At 43.7% G+C, this 26,054-nt stretch overlaps 1 long non-coding RNA gene across 1 annotated transcript; it reads right to left on the bottom strand.

Moving 5' to 3' along the window:
* Positions 1-1,126: 1,126 nt before the first annotated feature.
* On the bottom strand, positions 1,127-25,805 carry LOC123593651. Its single transcript, XR_006710429.1, has 2 exons — positions 24,960-25,805; positions 1,127-1,291 (listed from the first exon to the last, which is right to left on the bottom strand). It is a non-coding gene; the product is annotated as an uncharacterized LOC123593651 (long non-coding RNA).
* Between the last annotated feature and the right edge of the window lie 249 nt (positions 25,806-26,054).

Here is a 26,054-nt window from a genome sequence, read left to right as displayed (position 1 = left end):
GACCTAGATCTACAAGAGCCCAAGGCCAGTCCACTTAGCGACTCCGATAGATAGCTACCACCATTAGCGGTCCCACTTGTAACTGCTTTATGGAGGAATAAACAGTGGAAACCTGGTGAGTAAAGATTGAGTCTCTCCAGGGAATGTCTGCCAAGCATTAAGGAAACAAAACCATCTGAGGGTGCTGCCCAGGTTATATGGTCATTAAAATAATGGTAATAAAATACACATTGATCACTTTTGGAGGTTGCTAGGATATCAACTCATTAGGATACCAACACATAAGAAGCAACTAATCAAATCTGAAATGTAGGAATTTCTGCAGGAGAAATGACATATTTCTTCCACAGATGAATAGCATGGCAGAGGTGCTGAGAGGGGGAGGGGGATTGTTACAGATCAAAAAAGATTTCAGGGAGCAACTGCTACTAATTTTTCCAATGTACGGCCTTTTGTAACCATTACTTTCCCTACAAAGAATTCTTTTCCAAGGTGACCTAGCCCACCTTGAAGCAGGACTCAACTCAACATTTCTTCTCAGCCTGCAGCACCAAATATTCTTCAGAATCCAGAATAAGCAATATAAACTCTCCCAGATTTCGTCGATATGGTGGAGGGAGGATCTCCCACCCCACTAATCCCCATGCAACACACGCCTTCTTCCAACCTTCCTCCTGGCTGCCCTGTAATCAGTTTCTCCTAGAATCCCAGAATGCCGAAGGTTAATATCCCAGGATGGCTTTGATTTCAGCAAACAAAGCAGTGTTCAACCACAACCATTCAATGGGAAAACTATGAATTACAAGTAATTTTTTTCTTTTATAATTTTTCCTGTCACACAAGCTAATGTGTCCAATTCCTTAGACTACTACGCAAACAACATACAGTCATCCCCTTTTACCTGAGGAGGATACGTTCCAAGACCCCCAGTGGAGGCCTGAAACCACAGATGGTACTCCACCCTACACACACTAATGTTTCTTCCTATAGCTCCGTATCTGTGATGAAGCTGAGTGCATAAATTAGCCACAACAATAACTAATAATAAAATAGAACAAATGTAACAATACACTGTAATAAAAGTTATGTGAATACGTCTCTCTCAAGATATATTGTGCTGTACTCACCCTTCTTCTTAGATGATATGAGATGACAAGATGCCCCCATGATGAGACAAACGAGGTGGATGATGCAAACATTGTGACGTCACGTGACACAATATTGCTATTGACGCTCTGAAGATTCAACAGAAGGAGGAGCATCCGCTTCCCCAAGGCGGTTGACACGGTAACTGAAACAATGGAAAGCAAAACCCTAGGTAAGGGGGATACTACTTGGTCAAACCCAGTCAGGGTTTTGAAATTGAAAATTTCAAATTTTCTCCCTTTCCTAGACAAACACTTGAATTCATTCCAGTTTAGTTATATCTATCTTCATGCGTAGGACACAGAACGACATGTAAAATCATGGTCTGAGATTTTAACGAGCAGGAAAGGACCCTAATCTCTGCCATTCTAATAATTCTACTTCCCCTGATGTGGCTTCATACCCCTAAAACTCTTAGAGGGATCACTTTTCACCAGTTATTTATGTTGAGATTCCTGGCAACAGAAATTCTCTTTCACACATGCTTCTCTTAAACCACATCTTTCCTCCATCCTATACTTGTGACATTGTTTTCACGCTGAAGGGTTGACATCTACAAGTTCTCCCAATTAAATATAATTTTAACAGATTAGTCTATTATATTGCTCTGTCAACATTTTGTACACCCCAATTCTACTACCCAGCACATTTCTATATTTCTAACTCCTTTTAACATCACATCTGAAAATTTGAGGCATGTGCCATCTAGAAATTGCTACATAAGGCAGAACTGAGGGCACAGCACTGTCGCCTGCCCTAGACACCTCTCTCCAAGTTAACTTTTCTCCATTAATCTAAATTCCTGATGAGTTCTATTGACCACCACATTATTTTCTAACTGTTCCCAAGTAGGATAGTTGAATGTTCTTCAGTTTTTCCAAGGATCACATCATATTCCTGTTCTATAATTCTGTAATCCACCCTTTTCCTGTCCTGAAAATCAGAGATTATATGCAAAGTGTGCAGGCAATATATTACTTAAGAGTGACATATATATAGAAAGACCACATCCCTATAGATATTGTAGATTTGAATAGGTTTACAGCCTGTTGGGGATATGTGCAAACCCCCTCCAACAATGGAGTCCCAAACCCTTAGACACTTCACTTCCTGGTTCTTTTTCTCCTCTCCATTTCAGGGGCTTATTTTTCACGGGCTTTGCAATGAGCATGCACCAAAGAACTGAAGTCTCTGTATCACCTCAGGGAATGTACATTTGTTCCAATCAGACTACTTTTTGCCCTATATGGGCATAAGTGACTTCTGGGTAAGGCTGTAACCTCTGTAGTGCTCAGCCAATGAGGAGTCAGGGGAGGGACTTCACACTAGCAGATAAATTGCCTGCTGTAAGTGCCCCAACTGTGCCTGTCCCTCAAACACCTGCTCTTGCAAGAACGTTAATTAAAGCCTTGCTTCACTGTGCTGAGTCTCCATGTCCCTCTTTTGATTGGGTCAGTGGGATTATTTCTCACATGGTAGAAGGCCATGAAGCGTCCTATTCTCTAAAAATCACATTATGATAATTTTTCAAAAGATGGAAGCAAGTATGTTGAGAAAGAGGTGCCTTTTGGGGGCATCTGGATGGCTCAGTTGGTTAAGCATCTAACTCTTGATTCTGGCTCAGGTCATGACCTCACAGTCGTGAGATCAAGCCCCCGTGTCAGGTTCCACGCTGAGCGCTCTCTCTCTCTCTCTCTCTCTCTCAAATAAATACACATTTTTTTTAAAAGAAAGAAAGAGGTTACTTTTGCTATGTCACACAAAGGCTTCATATGAGCCAGTGGTGGCTTTGCTGAAAATTACATTAACTCACACTATAACTGAATGTTTGGGTTCCCCCAAAATTCTATGTTAAAACCTAATCCCCAGTGTGAGGGTATTTGGTGGGGAGGGTCTTCGGGAGGTGACTGTGTCACGAGGGTGGGGTCCTCATAAATGGGAATAGTGCCCTTATAGAGGAGACCCCAGAGAGTTCCCTTGCCCCTTCTGCTACGTGAGGACATAGGGAGAAGACAGCCACATATGAAGTAGGAAGCAGTTCCTCACCAGACACCAAATTCTGCCTGCACCTTAATCTTGGATTCCCAGCCTCCATGTTTTCTGTTTATAAACCACCTAGTCTATGGTATTTTGTTACAGCAGTCCATACGGACTAAGACAACTCCCCTCCAATCTACTGGACAGCACCAATTTTCAGTATGATCTCTCATAGACTGTTGACAACAACTTCATACGGTTCTAGTCCTTTAATCTTCAGAATATGCTTATCTGGGCCTAGCTCTCACTATTTCCTAAACCATATTTAGTTGCAGTTCCCTTTTCACACACTTTGTTCTACCCTTTCCAGTTTGAAGACCATATCCTTGAGGGAGAGAATGGAACAACAGATTGGAATCATTCTCCCTTCTTTGTCAGCAGCCTGGGGCTAACCTATGACCATGTCACTTTCTCCTTTTTTCCCTAATGGGATCCCTTCCTCCCAAGCTTCCTGTCCCCACTCTCTTCCCAAGTGTGGTCCATTGTCCAGGGCTTCCTCTCTGATCCCATTTCTCTGATAACTGCCCTTGATTTAGTTTCTGTTCTCACACCTGTCTCCCTGCTACTTGTTCTCATCAACTTAATGTGATTATCAGGTTCTTCCTCCTTTCTTGAATCAAAGATCTCTTTTACTGGGTTCACTTTCCTTTCCCCACAACATCTAAGCATACATTTTTTCTGAGTCAGCTTCCTGTTCTGAAAACCTGCCATTCAGTCCATCAGGACTAGTCCCCAGCTGGCCTGCCACTTGCCCAGTGAAGCCACCTTTTTCCTGTCACTGTGAAAGCCTCCCCTGAGGCAAAGCTGTCATTACACCTGGCAGACAATGTAGGCTGAGAAACTCATGATTCCTCTCTTTTCACTCTAAAATTCTCATTGATTTTTCTTCAGAGGGACAATAAAGCAATTTCTACCATAAGGTCATCAATGCCTTTCTTTTTTTTAAGTTGCCTTCAATGTGTCACTTTCTTGGAGAAATGTTTTTTCAATCTCCTGCTTTCTAGTTTTACTGTTCGCAGTTTGCAGGAGTCCCCCTCTGTCAAGAATTGCCTTTGTTTATTATTAACTTAATTTGGGGCTGCTGGTCAATGTCACAGCACCTCCTCAAGTCATCAGAGTTGTCAAATTACTAAGGATGGGAGACCCCAGGGGCGCCTGGGTGGCTCAGTCGGTTGAGCGTCCGACTTCGGCTCAGGTCACGATCTCGTGGTCCGTGGGTTTGAGCCCCGCATCGGGCTCTGTGCTGACAGCTCAGAGCCTGGAGCCTGCTTCGGATTCTGTGTCTCCCTCTCTCTCTGACCCTCCCCCGTTCATGCTCTGTCTCTCTCTGTCTCAAAAATAAATAAAACATTACAAAAAAAAAAAAAAGGATGGGAGACCCCAATTGTAAGATTTTTGTCCTAGCAAACTGACACTCTTTCATTCACGCATGCATGCGTTTCTTCCGCAAATACGTATTGAGGATCTACCATGTGGCAAATATTGAGATAAATGAACTCACAATCGCCATCATTAGAGACCTAAAGTCCTATCTCAAATATAACTAGAGCTCAGTGAGACTCCATTTGGTGCATGAAGTTGTAATCAAATAAACTATAGTTTGATAAACAAAGGTAACTAAAAACAATTCAAATCATTATCAGTGGCAGGCCGAAGACCACACTCTTAGTCCCCATCTAAATACCCTAACATTCCCTTTGCATACGTCTCCCATTCTCCGTCTCTCCAGCTGCTGGCAGAACTCTTCTGGACACTCTGGGTCACCATAAAACACTGACCTGTTGTAGAAGCATCTCTCACCTCAGCTACAAGCACGTAGATATCCAAGATAAAATGCACAAGTCTCTCAAAATGAGAACTTTTTTCAAAACATATATGAATTAGAAAGCAAGAAAGAAAATTCACTGATGCAATGAAGGAGAGATATCCAGCACTCAGCTTGACCCAGGGGCCAACCCTAAAGCCAAGTCGTTCACAGAAAGGTAACTTGACCTGGCCTCTAGTGGTCGGGAGGCTCGGGGACAAGGGGCAAAGCCTCACCTTCTTGCAAAAAGAGAAGACAGAATGGACCCCATACACCATGCCCTGAGTTGTAAAGGGTTACCTGGGGCGTCAGATGGAGGCCAGAAAATGCCACACACTAACCTGGAGAAAGGGAAGGAGACATCAGCACCATGATGCCTGTCTGTTCCACATCCCAGGGCACTCTCATCCTGCCCCTCTATCTAGACTCAGACTTACTCCCACACACACCCAATGCCACAAGCACGTCCTGAGGCCTCCAGCCATGTCCAGCTTCCCTTCCTGGAAAACTCCACACTCCACCCACCAGGACTAGGCCCTGGACCATGAGCATCACCCATGGTATTTAAAAGAAAGAATAGAATAGAATAGAATAGAATAGAATAGAATAGAATAAAAGTAAAATAAAATAAAATAAAGATAAAGATAAAGATAAAGATAAAGATAAAAATGAGATGTGGCTTCTGTCTCCTGATAGGACCTTGACTGCTATGCATTATCGATGCCATTATAAGAAACTCTGAGTATCCCCTTTGAGTGAGGTCTCATTGACAGTTCCAAGGGCAAGGCCAAGTGAATGAACACCAAGTCCCATATTTCATGCAGGCTGGATTTCCTCAGAGACTGAGAAATCTTCAGATCTGGGCAACTTCCACATTCTTAGATAACCTTTACTTACAACCGACCATAAGGATTGGCTAAGTCAAGGGTCAAAAATGGTTTTTAACACAAGAGAAAATATCATTCAGAGTAGCACTCTAGCTCCCAAAACAACGCATGAGTTCCTGTTGGGCAGATTTTTTAACTGCGACTTTGGCTTTGCCAATCTAACCTACTGCTTCTGCTACATTCGCTTAGAGATAGATAGGCTTGTCTGTTCTGGAAGCATCTTCTCAGCAGGAGAAAGACAGTGAAAGGTTTGGCTCAGAGAACACAAGTGACTGGAAATATTTGGCCCTGCAGGTGTTTGGATACACATTTACTAAGCAGCTACCAAGTCTGCATGTCAGAAGGACTTGGGGAATACTTTGCGCTTTGTGCCAGGAAAAGCCAAAACCTCCTATATCATCTCTTTTGTGATGAGAAGTGCAGACACCTGATGGAGATAGGTCTACAATGAAACCATCACTCTCTGTCCTCTCAGCCCATTTATCCCTGTGGTCACAGGACTCCACAGCCAAGGCTCCAGGCCCCAACATGAATGTGTCCCCAGCCTGTCCCCAGTGTGCTGGCACTGGCACTGGTCTCGGGGTGAGCTCGGGGCTGAGCAAGCCTGGCACATATTTTCTTTGTAGTGTTAACATGAACTAAAACTTAGACAAAAGACAAAGTACGGTACACAGTGGGGAGAAATCCTCCTCGCTAATCTTTGCCAGAAGTGACAACATCAGGCGGTGCAGTGATGGCACCAGACGCACCCCTGGGGCCTCGCCATGGACACCAGCATCACTCTGTGGGCGCTCACAGCCACAGCAGGGGTGAAGAGCCACTTTATGAAGTCTCAAGGGCAAAGGCATCAGAAGAGTCCTCTGTAGGCAAGAGAGAAGTGCATGGACAGAAGATTAGAAGCGACAAAAGAACTGACAGTTCAAAGAAATCACAGGAGACATACCTTGGGACACCCAGAGGAGGCCCCATCAAGCTCCAGCGGAAGGCCAGAGTGTCAGGACTTATAGGACACAAGCGGGGTCTGGGTGGTTTTTTGCCCTATGGGCAGGGTGTGCTAGGTCCTCAAAATGAAATGGGAACTCTAAACCTAAGGAGACTTGGGAGGAAAAAAGAGAGGGGTCTAGGGAATGAGGTATGATCATCATAGGGAAGCTGAAGCCCCTTCAGCCAAGGTTTCTGCAGCAAGCAAGGAAGATGCAAAACAGAATCATAATTCCCTTTTCCTGCCTTACCTCTGTCCTCCCCATCATCCAGCTTTGGGCACTGACTTGAGCTCTTGCAGGAAAACAAGTGATCAGATCTCCATCAGAGCGAAATGTTTAATCAATCTAGGGAATGCGGGCAACGCATGGGCTTCTGATAGGCATCACATGGATTATTAAGCAGAGAGGAGAACTGACCAGCTGGCAACTCTTCAGCCTAAGAAAACCACGAGACTGATTCCCCAGGTTCACTACCCACTTACCCTCCTCCCACAGCCCCCAGCTCCTAGAGAACAGCCAGACACCCCTTGCAAGCCGCATGGGACGTTCCCACTTCAAGCCCAAGCCACCCCTGCCTGCCATGAGAGTGTGCAGAAACACAGGAAAGCCAGCCCTACTTGGAAACCTCAGTAATTACTATGGGAACCTGTCGGATGCCAGGAGGCTGGGAAGACAGCTTAATTAAGTGCAACATCTGACAGTTCTGATTGGGAAATTGAGGACACAGTAAGAGGGTGCCATTCAGGCAACAATCTGTTCCTTTTGTTAAGACACAGGGAGGGTCTCTTCTTTTGCCTACAACAAACAGGAGGGCTGTAATTACACAATGTCAAACTGCAGCTGAGCGTGCTATTTTAGGTTTCATATTTTCCTGAAGAATTTTACAACCAAAAAGATGAAGTGCCTCCCCACTTGAACGGTGGCTGTATTTAAGGTACTTGAGATCCTATAACACTCTACAGTCCTAATTCCACTTCTCACGGCGAAGAGGGGGTAGCAAGCCAAAATCTGGTGGTTCACACCACATGTAGCGATAGAAGACTTGTGTGTTAGTTTCCCAGAGTTGCCATAACAAAGTACAACAATTGGGTGGCTTAAACAACAGAAATGTATTGCCTCACTGTTCCGAAGGCTTGGAAGTCCAAGGTCAAGGTGTTGGCACTTGGTTCTTTCTAAGGGCTGTGAGGGAGAATCTTCTCCATGCCTCTCATCTAGCTCATGGTAGTTTGCTGGCAATCTCTGACATTCCTCAGCTCGTAGATGCCATCAGCCCAATCTCTGCCTGTTTCATATGGCATTCTCCCTATATGTGTGTCTATCTCTGTGTTCAAATTTCCCTTTTACAAGGGTACAGTCATATTGGATTAAAGCCCACCCTAATGACTCATCCTAACTTGAATATCTTCAAAGACCCTATTTCCAACAAAGGTACATTCAACAGGTACTGGGCATTAGGACTTCAACATCTTATAGACAGACACCATTCAACCCATGCCACTTTGGTTCCAATAAAATCTCATGAGGATGCCCTCTGTGGGAAACAAGACAAACGGAGACACACACACACCTTCTCTAATTGACATGAGGGTGCTGAGTTCCCACCACCCCCTCAGCACTGCCCCCATCCAGTAGTCTCCAGAGGTCTCTGTAGGGTGTAGCTTAACTTTCCCCAGTTTTAGGGCAACTCAGAGGAAGGGGAGCTGGAAGGGTTTTCCCTTTTTTGTTTTGTTGTTTTAATGAGCATGTGTCAAATATTTATTTCATCACTAATACGAGCGAGAACCGTAAGGTGTTAACAACCAGATCAAGAGCATTCAAAGAGCACACACAGCAAGGCAGTTGGAATGCTGAGATGAATTTACAAATAAATGCAAACGTAGCCAACATCCACAGTGTAATAACCAACTGCATCTCCACTGGACAAACTTCATTTGCATCTCTATGGGCAAGGATCATTTGCATTACTATCACTTTTCTACAAAGGGACAAAAAAGCTTCAAAGCAATGAAAGATGCAGATAACCAGAAAGGGTGCCAGATAACACACCCAGTCATCTTTTTTGCCCATTTCTAATTCTTTCACATTTTTTTTTTCCTGGCAGGATATATGCCTCCTAGGTGCTAGGGCCACCTGCTTATATGTCATCCATCATTTAAGGCATTTATATCCATGAGGGCAGTGGAGGGAGGGTCTTCTGGGGGTAAGGAAGTGTTCTTCGGGAACTTTTAGGATAGCCCCTCCTCTCCACCTCACCCACGGTTGTTCCCAAGACCCTGACCACAGAGAACTGAATTTCTCAGTGGTCACAGGGCTTCCTCAGCTCCTCCTGGGAGACCAGGCTCTCTCGAAATCAGCACCAAGCTTTCCTGTCCCATCCTTTGCCCTCACTACCAAGTCCTTCATTGCCTGCCCTTGGCCCCACTAATTTTTCTCTCCTTTTCCAGCATACACTCCAGGGGTCAACTCAGCCCTGGCCAGGCATTCACACGGGCCACTTCCCTAAACTGGGAAGACCATCAGTCTCAAGATCAACCTTGTCTGCCCTCTCTGTTGTGGTTCCCAACCACTTTGAGACTTGGAGATAAAAGGCTGAGACTAGAGACGTACATTTCTCTAGTTCACTTAGTGGCTATGTGACCCCAAGTGACATAATTTCCCTAAGCTCTAATTTCCACCATCCACAATCTCAGAATTTCTGTGTGTATAAATGAGTGTAGCAAATGCTGCAGTCTTCCATCCAGATCCCCTCCATGATCTAGGAATGGGGCACCTGTTCCCCCAGTTCACAGTACAGCCCCTCCCTGGAGCCAGCCCCATGCCAAAGGGGGCTGCCTCACCCCCCGGATATGACCTACCCCTACCCACACCCCCACCAGGAGCAGCCGGCTTACAACTCCCAGGCCACGTGGGGATACAAAGCCTCAGCCCTCCTGCCTCAATGTGGAACATCTCTGGAGGGCCCCCTCAGGTTCAGCGCTCCCTGTGGGATCAGCTGGGGTCTCCGCTGCAACTAAATCACCGTTCAACTTCTCCTTCTGCCCAGCCATGCCTCTTTTGCTCCCTTACGGGTATGTTCCCAAGGGACTATCCAATAAATTTTTCTCAGGAAGGCCTCAGAGTCTCAGTGTCTCCTTGGGAACACGATCCTGCAACAATGAGACAATGCTGAGCATACGGTAGCAGCTCAAATATGCCACTAGCAAGCTATGTGACCCCCTCAAGTTACTTCTCTCCTCACAAACTCACGGTTGCATGCTGACACGGTTATGAGAAAAAAGGCAGGGCAGCCTTGGTAACTTGGCTAAAAAGTGGACGGTGGGGCGGGAAGGCGGTGGGGTGCTGGTTTTCTGCCTGCTCCAGTGGAAATTCCACACAGCAGGGTGAGGGCAGGGCCAGGTAAGTGCCGAGATTGTTTCCTTCCACATCCTGCCAGCCTCCTGAAAGTGATACTCCTGGGAAAGGCAGACATCTTAACAGTGTTACATTCTCCTGCAGGTCGGCGTGGTCCTTGACCAGGCCCCCTACATCTCAGATAAGGGCTGGGATCCTGTCAGTCAGCCACACAGCAGCAGCCACATGGGGGATGAAGTTTCAGTTGCTTTTGGGGTCACTGCTTCTCGCTCAGCCATGCCCAGAAGCAGAAGTGCCTGGTGCAGCCTGAACCCCTTGCCTAGGGCACAGTGTGGTCTCTGAAACTCACATTTCTCACTCCTGCTGGAGATTGAGAGGGACTTTGGGGACCCCAGAGCCCACACACACTGGTAGAACTGTACTACACACACACACACACACACACACACACACACACACACACACACACATATACTTCCCACCACTACCTGACTGACATTCTTGCCACTTCATTCCCAAGAAAGCACACACAATTGAAGCTTATGTAGATTTCATATTGCTTGCAAGACCTTGGACAAATAAAATGTTCTGAGGCTCAGTTTTTTCACCTCTAAAATGGGGATGAGTATTAATGTGAGTACCAAAAGTTGCTTTAATAAGTAAACTCCAAAACTCTCACTGGCTTCACATAGTAAACATGTATTTGTTGCTTGTTTGAAGTTCAAAATGGGTATCACGGAGTGGTGGTTGTCCTCCAGGATGTGATTCAAAAGTCAGACTCCTCTGGGGCGCCTGGGTGGCTCAGTGGGTTAAGCATCTGACTTCGGCCCAGGTCACAGTCTCACGGTTTGTGAGTTTGAGCCCCACATCAGGCTCTGTGCTGACAGCTCAGAGCCTGGAGCCTGCTTCGGATTCTGTGTCTCCCTCTCTCTCGGCCCCTCCCCTGCTCATGCTCTGTCTCTCTCTCAAAAATAAATGAACATTTAAAAAATTTTTTTAAAAGTCCGACTCCTTCTAGCATATAGTTCCAACATCACCATGCTTGCCTTCACAAGATAGAGAAGGAGAAAAGAACATGCAGGGTCAGAGTTGAGGGAGGAGTGTGTAGGCCAGGCCTAGAAGTAACAAATAACACCTTCACTAACAAGCCTTTGACCAAAACTCAAAACTCAGTCACATCACCGTCCTTAACTGCAAATGAGTCTGGGAAGTAGAGGTTAGCTGTGTGCCCACAAGGAGAAGCCAGCCAGTCCTTGCCACAGGATGACAACCTTACAGGATTATTGTGAGATTAATAAAATAAGCATTCCAGGTGCACAGTGAGTGTTCAACAGCTATTACATGTTGCAGTTATTAACATCCACAAGGGCAACTCAACAGGTCTCTGAGAAGTTGCTGAGGACGCTGCGTCAGACATGGGTCCTGGACCAGGGGTGTTGATTTTTGTCTTGCCTGGGCCTAAACACCACCCATGATAGGCTCACAGTGATGAACTCAAGCTCACATTTCTGCTGACTCCCCTTGTGGGAAGGAGGGGAGGTGAACGTTAATTCTGACTCAGGAGGAGGCAAGAAATAGTGGGTGCTTCAACTGCAGTTCAAATTCTCCCCAGCTACCATGCTGTGACCAGTGTTTCTCCCTAAATTCCTAGAAGGTGAACATGACTTGGAACCACAAGAATTTATTGCCCTTCCAAGGTCTCCCAGTCAAGCTATGGGAAGAATGTGTGTTCTCCTGCGACTTTGACACCGGCCCACTCCTTGAAAAATAATAACCTTGGCTTTGTATTTCTAGAGGTATAGCTGCCTCTTTTCTTCCTTATTCTAAAAGGTCTCTATGATATCCCAAATACCTCTGCCTAAGACATTTGGGGAAAGGCTCCATGATCACATTTCTTCTCTGACCTCCAAGGTTCTCTCTCTTTTTTTTTTTTTTAACGTTTATTTTTGAGACAGAGAGAGACAGAGCATGAATGGGGGAGGGGCAGAGAGAGAGGGAGACACAGAATCGGAAGCAGGCTCCAGGCTCTGAGCTGTCAGCACAGAGCCCGACGCGGGGCTCGAACTCACGGACCGCGAGATCATGACCTGAGCTGAAGTTGGACGTTTAACCAACCGAGCCACCCAGGCGCCCCTCCAAGTTTCTCTCTTAATAGAACAGAGGAGAGGAGTTGTATTAATGCCAACAAATGGGGGAAAGACAAAACACCGTTATTTTTTTTACATCCCAACTGCTACATGCCCCCCACACACGCGTGTGCATGTGTGAGTGCACACGCGCAAGCAACAGTAACAACCCTCAGATGCACCTGTCATTTTGGCTTGGGGCACAGGCAGGAAGCAGGAAATGGGGAAAAAAGGGAAGTGGGGGGAAAGGAAGATGCACTATAAGATTTGGGAGCAAAAGGCAAGTAAAAGTTCTACGGAGCTGCACATGCTGGGAATTGTTGCCCTGACCTGAAATAACTTTATCTCTAATGATCTAGCTTTCTTACAAGATAAGCGCCTGGCAGCAAATAAATATTTTTTTCAAGTTGAAGATGCAGAAAAGCAGAGAATGAAATGATTTGGTAATGAAACACAGCAGTCTTTTGGAAAATATTGGTTCACTAGCTTATGCAGATTTTCCAAATGTTGGCTCTTTTCATTATACAATATCAAAAAATCTCATTTGTTAGTATTACCACAAATCTCATTGGAAAATTCTTGAAGGACTGAGAAGCTGTCAAGCTCACAGCGGCCAGAAACAAGTTTTCCAAAATTCAAATTTTTGGCTGAAAATGTGTATTTTTATCACTGCTAACAAATACTGTCAGTTGTCCTCCGTAAAGAGACAGACTCATTTTGTTCATTTCCAGGAAAATATTCCCCAGACACCCTAGTCTGAATAACCCCAGCTTGTCTACTAGTCTTTCTTTTCCATAAAAAGGGGTGTGGGGGGGGGATTAAATGAGATCTTAACACACAAGTGCTTTTAAAAAAGACAACCATGGCATCTCAGAATGTAGCAAAGTACTTCATACACACTTCATTCCTTAGGATATGTATTTTTTTAAGATGTTTTTCAATTTTTTTTAGGTTTATTTCTTTATTTCGAGGGAAAGAGAGAGCATGCACGAGTAGGGGAGGGGCAGAGAGAGAGGGAGAGAGAATCTCAAGCAGGCTCCACACTATCAGCACACAGCCAGACGTGGGCTGGATCTCACAAACTGTGAGATCATGACCTGAGCCGAGATCAAGTCCCACACTCAACTGGCTGAGCCACCCAGGCGCTGCAAAGATGTTTCTTATTTTTAAGTAACCTCGATACCCAATGTGGGGCTCAAACGCACAACCCTGAGATCAAGAGTCACGTGTTCCACCGACTGAGCCAGCCAGGCGCCCCCTACTCAGGATGTATTTTAAATATGTGTACGTAAGGGCCAAGATCTAATAAAATTAATCACTTTTATCATTTCCTTAAGTCACTCCTAAGTGAAACTGGCATTTATTTTTCCACTTCAAACGAGCCGGCAGGGCAGGGCGCAATGACACTGACAGTCCAGCAGCTTTGCGCACCACTCGTTAACGCCATCAGCGCAAATGTCGATACCGTGAAAAAGGCAAAGAACATCGTAATGTTGTTATGAAAATAGTCTTGATTCTGAGGACCCCCTGGAAGAATCATGGGGACTTTGAGGGATCCCCAGACCATACTTTTGAACAGCTGCTATGGATCAAGCAGGAGTCTCTGCCTCATCGGCCACCAACCCCAACTCCTCCAGCACAACCACCACCTCCCAGACGCTGAAATAGCCGGTTATAGGACTGGTATGTACCCTTAATACATACTTTTACTGTATGGACCATAACCATGGAAAATCTATACGGTTTTTGGCTGTTGTTGTTATTTTTACACTTGGATAAATATCACACTCCGCATGTCATTTTGCGGTGTGCTGTTTTCGGGCAATAGTGTATTTTTGAGCTTCGCCCAAATTGATTCAAAGAGATCTAGTCAACCCTTAACGGTACAGAATTCCACAAGGTGTATTATTTTATCCATTCCTCTGTTTTATTTATGCATCCCTCTATTTGAAAGTTTTTCTTTTTCTTCTGGGAAGATTAGTCTTATTTTGTTTCCATTTTAAGCAGTGCATTTTGAATTGTATCTTGGGATGCTCCACACACATGAAAAGCTGTATATAACATGCATGTGATGTAAAGAATAATACACGAAAGGAGGCCCAAGGACAAGGGTGTTCTCATCCCGATGAAGGAGCCTCCTATTTGGCTGGGACTCGTGCAGACTGGCCAGGGTGAGTCAGGTTTGGTTTCTCACCCCAGAGTTTTGGCAAGGCTTCAGGTACCCCATGAAGACATGAAAAGACATCATTCTTGAAGGCTAAGATGAAACTTGCTATTTTACTCGGGGACAAGGACCCCCCTTTTCCGGGACTGAAAGATACACAAAGTTTCCTTGTTCCCCTAAAGCAGGACTCAGGTTGGAAAGACTGGTCGTTGTCCACTGTTTGCTCTCAGCACAAGACAGAACAATGAATTTTTTTAATGTCTTTAACGTCACTGTCGTCCCCAGGTTATACTGTGACAAAACAAGTGATTGCCTTTTTTGACAATAATGTGAAATTTCAGCATTTTTAGCTTGAAAAGGCAATTACTATGTTAAGTAGTTATTAATTGTTTTCAGACAATTAAAAATGTGGGGATGGGGGCGACTTGGTGGCTCAGTCGGTTGGGCGTCCAACTCTTGATTTTGGCTCAGGTCATGATCTTGTGGTTCGTGGAATCCAGCCCCACGTCAGGCTCCATGCTGACAGTGCGGGGCTGCTTAGTATCCTCTCTCTCCCTCCCTCTCTCTCTGCCCCTCCTCCACTTCTGAGTTGGAGTTGAGGTTCAGAGGGATGAACATGGCCTCTGGGGTGGTTCAGAGATGAGTGCAACTTGCAACTCTATCACGCAGCAGTTGTGTGATGTTGAGCAGGTCACTAGGGGCCCCTGCACATGACTTTCTGCATTTGTCAAAGGGGCACCTTCCTCACACCTTCACTGTGTCACACAAGACAATGTGGGCAGTGTGTGGGCATAGAGTGCACAATAAATAACAGCCATTGATGCTCATTCATCAGGCATGAGAATTCTCTCAGAACTTTCTGACATGTTATTTTAATTACCAGAATTATGGATTTGACTTGAATCTACGATTCTGAGAAATTTTATAAATACAGCCTGACTTCATGCCTCCTTGGACTGTCACTCAAACCACGCTTTCCGCAATTCGCTTCCAGCCAGCCACCCCACAGAACCTTTCTTCCCATAGACGCCATGGCCTTCACATGGCTGAACGGAGTGACACGTCCCTGCCCTCATTGTATCTGACCTTTCCACAGCACTGACATCACTGGCGACTTCCCGATTCTTGAGACTCTGTCCTCCTTGGCTCCTATGACCCTCATTTCTCCTGGCTTTCCCCAGCTCCCAGGCAACAACATCCTTCGTGGACACCTCGGAACTGGCAGTGTGCCGTGGGCTTGGCCTCCAGGCCTCATCTCTTCTCACTTTTCATTTCTCTCCCTGAGTGATCTCGTTTGCTCTCACATACAGATAAGACCCATATCTCCATCTCCAGACCTGGCCTCTCTCTGAACTTCTGATTCTGTTTTCTGACTCTAATGAATTCCTCCGCATTGCAGTCCTCAGGCATCTCGAAGTCAACATACCCAAAATTCACCATCCCATGGGCCTTCATCCCGAATTTGTGCTCCTTCTGCAGAACCCGCCTCGGTGAATTCCCTACCACCATCCGCTAAGTTATCTAACTCAGAAACATTAGTACAAGCCTAGGAGCATTACATGAGTCACCAGCTGTATAAATCCTGCTTTCCTTTAAAAAGAAAAAATATACCTGTGTTCTGAACTCTCCAGTCAGTTCTCACCTGCTTCATTCAAGCCCCTCCTAGCTGACCTCTCTGTCTCTAGACTAGTGTCTTTCCACTATGTGTATCCAGGATGTGTGTCCAATGTGTATCCTGGATGATCTTTCTAAAACAGTCACACACACATAGAGTTGACCCACAGATTGCCAACTATTTGTGACCATATGATTTATCAGCCAAACAGACACTTTGGATAGTAATAGGTATGCTATGAACAATTGTACTAACACAGCAAATAAACCCTAACTCTCTGCCAGGTACTGCACTAAGTGTTCTATATACCCAAAACACTTATCAGGTAACTACTATTCCTATCCACTTAAGATGAGGAAATTAAGGCTTACAGAGGGTAAGTGGTTTGTTCATGAACACACAGCTTGAATCCCACAGTTTGAATGCGTGAGATTCAAACTCAGCACCACCTGACTCTAGAGCTCATACTCCTTTTTTTTTCTTTTCTTTTTTTTTTTTTTGTTTATTTATTTATTTTGAGAGAAACAGAGAGCATGAGCGGGGGAGAGGCAGAGAGAGAGAATCCCAAGCAGGCTCTACACTGTCAGTGCAGAGGAACCCCATTCTGGGCTTGAACCCAAGAACTGTGAGATCATGATCTAAGCTGAAATCAAGAGTTGGATAACCAACTGAGCCACCCAGACACCCTTATTTTTTATTTTTTTAATTGAAGCCTACTTGACACACTGTTATATTAGTTTCAGGCATACAATATAGTGATTCTGTAAGTCTATATACTATGGCGCTCATACCCTTAACCTCTTCCCTATACTGATCATCATCATCCTCTCATTCAAAAAAAAAAAAAATGTGTTAGGCCTCCCTATTGATTTCATAACAAAGTTTTCATGGTCTGACATGACCCCGACTTCTCTCTGGCCACTTCTTCACAGGAGCCCCTCACTGCAGCTGGGCACAACCAACTCACTTTCTCACCTCAGTGCACGTGCTCTCTGTTTTCCCACAATTTCCTGATCTAATTCCTCATAATCCATCAAACTCAGCTTACACGTCATCTCTCCAGGTTGGCTGCCTCTCCAGTGGGTTCCCTCACCATCCTGTGTATGAATAAGTCACAGTGTGAATTACACTATAATTTCTATATCCCCCACTCGAGAGTTTGCTCTATTATCTTCTTCAAACTATTGTAACCCAGTGCTTTGTTTATTTGCCTTCAAATGTTCCCGTTTCCTGATATGTGTATTTAAAACTATAAGTTTCCCTCTAAATGCTGCTTTGGCTGTGCCTCATGAATTTTGACATATATTGATCCCTTTAACCCAAAGATTTGGGGGCCTCTCTTTGGTTTTGGTTGTTTATTGTTTGTTGGTTTCCAGGAAATGGAAAATGTTTAACTTTTATTATTAGCAATTTTTAATTTTGTTACATGATCACAGAACATAGTTTGCATGATATTGACTCTTTGGAATAAATTAGACCTTTTTCTATGGCCTAGAACATGGCCAATTTTAATAAACATACAACGTATGATCAACATATACATATTCTATGTGTTGGAGACGAAATGTGGTATGTATCTATTTCTTCAGGCTTATTAGTTATGTTGGTTCTTCTGTGTCTTTACATATTTTAAGTCAGCTCTGTCAGAGCTGTTTCAAAATTTCTAAGGACCTTATACAAAATTAAAAGGTTTTTATCTGCCCTTTACAGTTAGTGGGTCCCTAATGAACCGGGCTTTCATTCCTTGCTGTTTTTAGATTCCAATTAAACTTGTTGGTAGAATAGACAAATAATTAAAGATGTACTGTCTTCCACGACTTAATATTGTCTTCCAATAGGGTCGTGTTGAAGTTGGTGGCTTGCACCCCAGCATTTAGTACAGGTACTGGATACAGTACAGTTTGTAGTTGAATAAGTGAAGATACTGCCATGACCTTCTTGATATCTGGAACTCATCTCATTAGAAACAAGTCATTTAGAACGCAGCTCAACTAAACTTTAGCTCTGACTCAACATGCCTTTGGCCACTCCAGTGCCACTCCACTACAGGAGAAGGGTTACAGAGTGGACAGAACCCAGGGCCCATGTAAGAGAGGGTGCTCGTCCTTCAGCTTCATTAACTCAGTGGCAACTGTTTCATCTGTGAAAGTTCTTCCTCATGACATAGCTATTTGGTTTTAGCTTCATGCCAGGACCACCAGGGAAGTGAGTCAGGGTTGACTGACTGATTGACTGACTGGGGAGGATAGGAGAGGGTCCACGTCAGGACTTATTATCTCAAATCTCCAGCTGAGAATCTGAAGGACTGGATCATACCACAGGGTCACACAGTTAATAATAGAGAATGATAGGTAATGACAGAAAAGCCCAGTCTGGTGTTCTTTTCACAGCAGCATACAGAAGCCCGCTCATTTCTTTTTTTTTTTATTTATTTTTTTTTTTTTAATTTTTTTTTTCAACGTTTATTTATTTTTGGGACAGAGAGACAGGGCATGAACGGGGGAAGGGCAGAGAGAGAGGGAGACACAGAATCGGAAACAGGCTCCAGGCTCTGAGCCATCAGCCCAGAGCCCGACGCGGGGCTCGAACTCACGGACCGCGAGATCGTGACCTGGCTGAAGTCGGACGCTTAACCGACTGCGCCACCCAGGCGCCCCTCCCGCTCATTTCTTTAGAAAGTTAAAAGGCATCTTATTTGGAATCATGTTTGAGAATCTGGTGATTTCCCCTTCAATTAATTTAGGATCGCAAGAATTCAGTAAATCAATAACAAGCTATGGCAAGTATATGGAGAAAAATGCAGGTGGGAATGTAAGAGGGTGCCATTATTGTGGAAAACAGTCTGGCAGTTCGTCAAAAAGCTCAATAGAGAGTTCACATATGGGGGCGCCTGGGTGGCGCAGTCGGTTAAGCGTCCGACTTCAGCCAGGTCACGATCTCGCGGTCCGGGAGTTCGAGCCCCGCGTCAGGCTCTGGGCTGATGGCTCAGAGCCTGGAGCCTGTTTCCGATTCTGTGTCTCCCTCTCTCTCTGCCCCTCCCCCGTTCATGCTCTGTCTCTCTCTGTCCCAAAAATAAATAAACGTTGAGAGTTCACATATGACCCAGCAATTCCACTCCTAGCTATATGCATACCCAAGAGAACTGAAAACATATGTTCACACAAAAAACTTACACATAAATGTTCACAGCAGCATTATTCATAACTGCTAAAATTTGGAAATAACCCAAATGTCCATTGACTGATGAATGGATAGACAAAATGTGGCATATCCATACAACAGAATATTGTTCAGACATAAAAAGGAATGAAGGACTGATATATGCTGCAACATGGATGAATCTTGAAAACATGATGCTTAGTGAAAGAAACCTGACACAAAGGCCACGTAATGTTATGCATTTATATGAAATGCCTAGAATAGGCAAATCCATAGGGATGGAAAGTAAATTCATGGCTTTCAGGGGCTGGAGGGCAGGGGGAAGTGAGGAGTGACAGCTAATGAGTATGGATTTCTCTTTGGGGTAACAAAAAAATCTGGAATTAGTGACAATGGTTGTACACCTTGTGTTTATACTAAAACCCAGTGAACTGTGCATTTTAGAAGAGTGTGTTTTATGGCATATGAATCAAAACTCAATTTTTAAAAAGAAGAGGGCAAATTAGGGATCATGGATCACTGCTCTAAATCCCAATAGAAAATTCCCTGGAAGCAGCACAGCACACAAGACCATGGACTTTGGAAAAAGAGGGAGTGTATTCAAGTTCTGCCCTTCCAATATGACCACCAGAACTTGGGCATTTTATTTAATTTCTCTAAGCATCAGTTTCCCTTCCTGTAAAATGATGGCATTATTACCTATTTCATGGGCTGGCTGTAAGGATTAAACGAAACTACATAAGATAGTACCATACGACAACATGTAATAAATGACTGCTACTATTATTATTACTTGTATTATTACAATTATTATTTTCACATCTTTCATATCTTTCATATCTAATAATTTTTTTAGTACTATTTTATAGGACACTTCCAATAACAGACATATTGAATGGTTCCAAGTTCCATGAGCGCAATCTTGGCAAATTCTTTAAACGATATGGCTTGAAGGAAAAATCTATTTTTAGTATACTCAGATATGCACTGTGCTTGTTCCATGAAATAAATAATAATTAGCAAAACAGCTGCTGAAAGCATGTCGCATGAATTCGTTTAATATATTGTTATAAATAGCAGTAGAAATATTTGCCCATTGCGCCCCCTTGTGAGAGTTTAGGGGAACTACCTTTATTCTAGAGAGTAGGTAGCTTTGAGCCTGGCAATTCAAAGGGTCCTCAGATCAGCGGCATGGGTATCAATTGAGAGTTTGCTGTTAATGTAGATATTGGATTCCAAATTCCACCCCCCGTTTAGAATTTCCGTATTAACATTCTCCCCGGATGATTTTTACACACATTAAGTTTGAGAAGTACTGGCTTAGAGCATATAGTAAACGATTATTTTTTTATTCAGGAAACATTCATTGAGTGTCTTACTGTCAAATGTTAATGTACAAATGTACTCTACAGGAACTGGAAATAGGAAGATAAATATATTTTTCCATAAAGAAATTTGTGATTAAAAACTTGTAACGATTAGAATTAATTGTGTACCTTAAAGTAAATTTTATGCTTTGCGAATTATATCTCAAATTAAAAAAAAAAAAAGTATGGCAAATCAAGAATCATAGATCACTGCTCTAAATTCCAATAGAAAAGTTCCAAGGAAGAAGCACAGCACACAAGAGTATGGACTTTGGAAACAGATACATCATATTAAGGGGCACCTGGATGGCTGAGTCAGTTAAGCGCCGGGGGTGGGGAGGGGAGTGGTTCTGTGCTGACAGCTCAGAGCCTGGAGCCTGCTTCAGATTCTCTGTCTCCCTCTCTCTCTCTCTCTCTGTTCCTCCCCTGCTCCCACTCTGTTTCTCTCTCTCTCTCAAAAATAAACACACACTAAAAAAGATGCATCATGTTAAATTTTGCCCTTCCCATCCAATGAACGTTATAGTAGAATCATGTATAAAATGCAATGGTACACAAAGATGAGAACAACTAACTCTGACTGGAAGAACAGAAGGAAGGTTGAAGGAGGAGGTTGCATCTGAATGGATCTTAGTAAGAAGAAATTTACCAGGTGGAGAAGGTTGGGCAGAGCATTCCAGTCTGAAGGGATGCCATGAGGAAAAGGACATACATTCAAAGGTGTGTGAAGTGTCACATGTCAAATCCTTTGGTTAGTCTTCGGTGGGCACAGTGTTGGTTAAAAGGCAATTACCTCAAGGGGACTGAATTATTGGAAATTCTTGCTTTTTCCAAAATATACATTTCTGTAAATTTGAAAAGTTAACAACAAAATAAGAACAATAAATATCTAAAATTAACGATCTAAACTTCCATCTTAACATAGAAAAAGGAAAGAAAAAGGGCGCATGGTTAAGCACCTGACTTCAGCTCAGATCACGATCTCTCAGTTCACGAGTTCTAGCCCCATGTCAGGCTCACATTGCTGACAGCTCTGAGCCTGGAGCCTACTTCCGATTCTGTGTTTCCCTCTCTCTCTGCCCCTCCCCCACTCGAATATTAAAAATTTCTTTCTCCAAAAAAAAAAAAGGGAAAGCAAATGAAAAGAAAAATAGGTAGAAGTAAGGAAATAATAAAAATAACAGCAGGGGCGCCTGGGTGGCTCAGTCGGTTGAGCTTCCGACTTCAGGCTCAGGTCATGATCTCGCGGTTTGTGAGTTCGAGCCCCGCGTCGGGCTCTGTGCTGACAGCTCAGAGCCTGGAGACTGTTTTAGATTCTGTGTCTCCTCCTCTCTCTGCCCCTCCCATGCTCATGCTCTGTCTCTCTCTGTCTCTCAATAATAAATAAACATTGGGGCGCCTGGGTGGCGCAGTCGGTTAAGCGTCCGACTTCAGCCAGGTCACGATCTCGCGGTCCGTGAGTTTGAGCCCGGCGTCAGGCTCTGGGCTGATGGCTCAGAGCCTGGAGCCTGTTTCCGATTCTGTGTCTCCCTCTCTCTCTGCCCCTCCCCCGTTCATGCTCTGTCTCTCTCTGTCCCAAAAATAAATAAAGGTTGAAAAAAAAAAATTAAAAAAAAAAATAATAAATAAACATTAAGAAAAAATTTTTAAAAAAATAAAAGCAGAAATCAATGAAATAGAATATGGTGAAACAAAAAAAAAATCAATTAAACTAAAAGCAAATTCCATGAAGAAAATCAATGAAACTGACAAATCCTTAGCCAAACTGCCAAGTTCAAAGGAGAGAAAACACAATTACCAATATCATAAATGAAAGAGGGGGGTGTAATGATGTACAGCATGGTGACTATACTTAATACCATATTGCACATTCGAGAGTTGCTGAGTAGATCTTAAAAGTCCTATTCACAAGAAACAAAAAAAAAAAAAAAAAAAAACTGTAACTATGTATTATGACAGATGGTAACCAGACTCACTGTGGTGATTATTTCACAATATACACAAATACCAAATCATTATGTTGTACACCTGAAACTAATATAATGTCAGTTAAATCTCAATTTTTTTTTTTTAAATTTTTTTTTTTTTTTAACGTTTATTTATTTTTGGGACAGAGAGAGACAGAGCATGAATGGGGGAGGGGCAGAGAGAGAGGGAGACACAGAATCGGAAACAGGCTCCAGGCTCTGAGCCATCAGCCCAGAGCACGACGCGGGGCTCGAACTCACGGACCGCGAGATCGTGACCTGGCTGAAGTCGGACGCTTAACCGACTGCGCCACCCAGGCGCCCCAGTTAAATCTCAATTTTAAGAAAAGAAGTGAAAGAGGGACACTGTTCATAGTCATTAAAGCAGCAATAAGAAAATACTACAAAAGACTTTTGCCCATAAATTCAATGACTTAGATGAAGTAGACAAATATCTTGAAAGATACAAATTAACAAAACTCACTGGAGAAAAAATTAGGAAATGTGAGTATCCCAATATCTGTTAAAGAAAATGAACTTGTAATTAAAAACTTCTGACAAAGAAACCTTCAGACCCAGATATCTTCACTGATAAATTCCATCAAGCATTTAAGGAAGAGATAACATCAATTCTACAAAAACTCTTCCAGGGAATCAAGGAAAACAGAGCACTTCCCAACTCACTTTATGAGACCAGCATTACCTTGTGCCCTAAACCAGGCAAACACTTTGCAAGAAACAACAAACTGAGACCGATATCCTTCGTAATACAAACACAAAAATCCATAGTAAAATTTTAGCAAAGAAAAACAGGAAACGTATTAAAAGGAAAACCAAGTGTTAGCAGATCAAAGGAGAAAACCCATACAATTTGCTCAGTAGATGCAGGAAAAGCATTTGATGAAACAGTTTTATAAAGTTAAGGACACACATACCACAGATTCTGCAATTCTACTCATAAAGAAGTTCCCTAGGGGAAGTTAAAACATATGTCTACACAAACGCTAGCATGCAAATGTTCACAGCAGCTTTCGTGGTACTGATCCAAAACTGGCAACAATCCAAACGCGTATTCACAGCAGAATGGACGCACAAGTATCCATACGGTGGAAAACTACTCAGCAATAATAAAAATGACTTATGATACATGCAAAGGCATGGATGAAACTCCACATTCTTATGCTGAGTGACAGGAGCCTAACATAAAAGAGTACATTTGTATGAAACTATAAAAAAGGCAAATCTCTCATGGCAGAAAGGGAGTCACTGGAAGCCCAGGACCAGGGATGGATGGAAAATTGACTAGGAAGGGCAGTGTAGGATGATGGAAATGTGTAAATCTTGACGGTGATACTGATTACACAAGGGTATAAATATGTCAAAAGTCACCAAATATACACCTAAAATGGGTACAGCTTCATATATAAAGCATACCTCAATAAAACTAATTTCTTTTCTTTTTTTTTTTTTTTATAAAAGCACATCCATGGTGGGGGGGGGGGGTTCATTGGTCTTGCAGATGGTAGGGATGAGTTTGAGCTGGACCACGGAATCTCTGGCATCACTGGTGAGGTCAGAGAAGCCTGTCTGCTGGGGTTCTGGTGACAGTTTAAATCCCAACAGGCATCTCAGCACAGTGCATACAGACAGTGCTGCTGATGTGCCAGCTCAGTGAAAATGTGAAGGTCTCAAATGGGGGGTTTGACTTACAATTTTGTACTTGGGGGGGTGTCTGGCTGGCTCAGTCTGTAGAGCGTGTGACTCTGGATCCTAGAGTTGTGAGTTCAAGCTCCACATTAGGTGTGTAGCCTACTTAGACAGAAAGACAGAGAGACAGAGAGAGAGAGAGAGAGAGAGAGGGAGGGAGGCACTTAGGTGGCCCAGTCAGTTAAGCGTCCAACTCTTGATTTCAGTTTGTGAGTTCAAGGCCAGCCATCAGACGCCCAGCGTGGAGTCTGCCTGGAATTCTCTGTCTCCTTCTTTCTCTGCCCTTCCCTTGCTTGCTATCTCTCTCTCAAAAATAAATAAATAAAACTTTAAAAAAGTAATAAAATAAAATGGGTTCAGAGATGAAAAATGTGTAAAAAAAAAAAAAAAAAAGAATCAGGGCGCTCCCCCATATTCTGAGAAGGAAAGTAGTGACTTGGGGGGTGACATCCAAATTTTGAATTAGAGAACTTTAGATCCAAACAGATCTCAGTTCAAATGCCAGTCTCCCATTTACTAGCTGGATCAAACCCGACAAACCCTTAAGGTCTTTTAGCCTCCTTCGTCTTAACTGTAAAATGGGTATAACGACCCCTGCATCATGGGATTGTCCCAAGGATAACACAAGACAGTGTGTGCACTGTACCTGCAGGCTGTCTACATCGCAGACCATCAGAAATCATCTTGGGGGTAGGAGGGAGTGTGCTGTATCTTGCGGGGCAGATCGTCGTCCCGGACATATTTCATTGCCTTCTCTGGCCTCTGCTCCTGAATTAAATGATCTGCAATGTTCGTTTTGGTTACTTATTGCTCAGTATCTTTTCTTCCTCCTTTTTTCTGTTCTTCGTCTAAGTAGAAGAAACTGAGTGCTCAGTGGTAGTTTTCTGGTGCAACCAATACTCTTCACCAGCTTTATAACTAAGGGCGAAGGTGGTGGTGGCAGTAACACCAACTGACACAGTAGTAACATTGTTGACATCCAATCCCACCTACGCAGACAGGTTCCGCCCTCTTTAGAAGTAGCAAAGGGCGGGGAATGCAACAGATTGCCACAGCCTCTGGCAACCTAAGCCCACACACAGACGTCACTAGAGCCGCAACTGCCGCTGTCTCCCCGTCCAGAGCGTTCTCCCACCATGGCCTGGGCAGGCAGGACAGATGAGGGGATGAAGTTTATTCTCACAGGTCTTGGCTGTGTCTGGAAGAGAAATAACAGGCAGATACACTTGCAAGGCGCTTTCAAACTCCAGCCCAAGGCACCTCTTTATCTGAACCCCACATTCCCTGTAACTTCAGTAACTGGCCCCTTCCAACCTTTTCAAATGCCATTCACCTCCTTCCTCTAGGTGGCGCTCATAAGCCACAGATTACTATTGCTGATTACTTCATCTCTAGGGGTTTTGCACATCACAATGTTATTAGCATAAAGAGGTAACTCAAAACTCAGGAAGCTAGAAAAGAGACTCACACCATGTGTCCTTAGCCAAGACCCCAGGTCATATTCCACCAGTGTCCTTGGCTCACTTCCCTTCTGTGGTCACAAGAAAGTCCAAGCTTCACAGCTTTCCACCCAAACACATTTCATGTCTGTATATAAATTTCTGTACTCTGATACTATAGGTTTATCTTATGATTGAGTCTATTCTTCAAATAATATCAATCTTCAAATAACATCAATAATGGCCAAGCCTTACTGAGCACTGCTATGTCCAAAAAAGTGTGCTAAGTATGAGACACACAA

This window comes from Leopardus geoffroyi, chromosome D4, assembly GCF_018350155.1.
Source record: "Leopardus geoffroyi isolate Oge1 chromosome D4, O.geoffroyi_Oge1_pat1.0, whole genome shotgun sequence".
NCBI lineage: Eukaryota > Metazoa > Chordata > Mammalia > Carnivora > Felidae > Leopardus > Leopardus geoffroyi.
The sequence above is the reverse complement of the archived record's forward strand: the minus strand, read 5'-3'. Positions and strand labels throughout refer to the sequence as shown.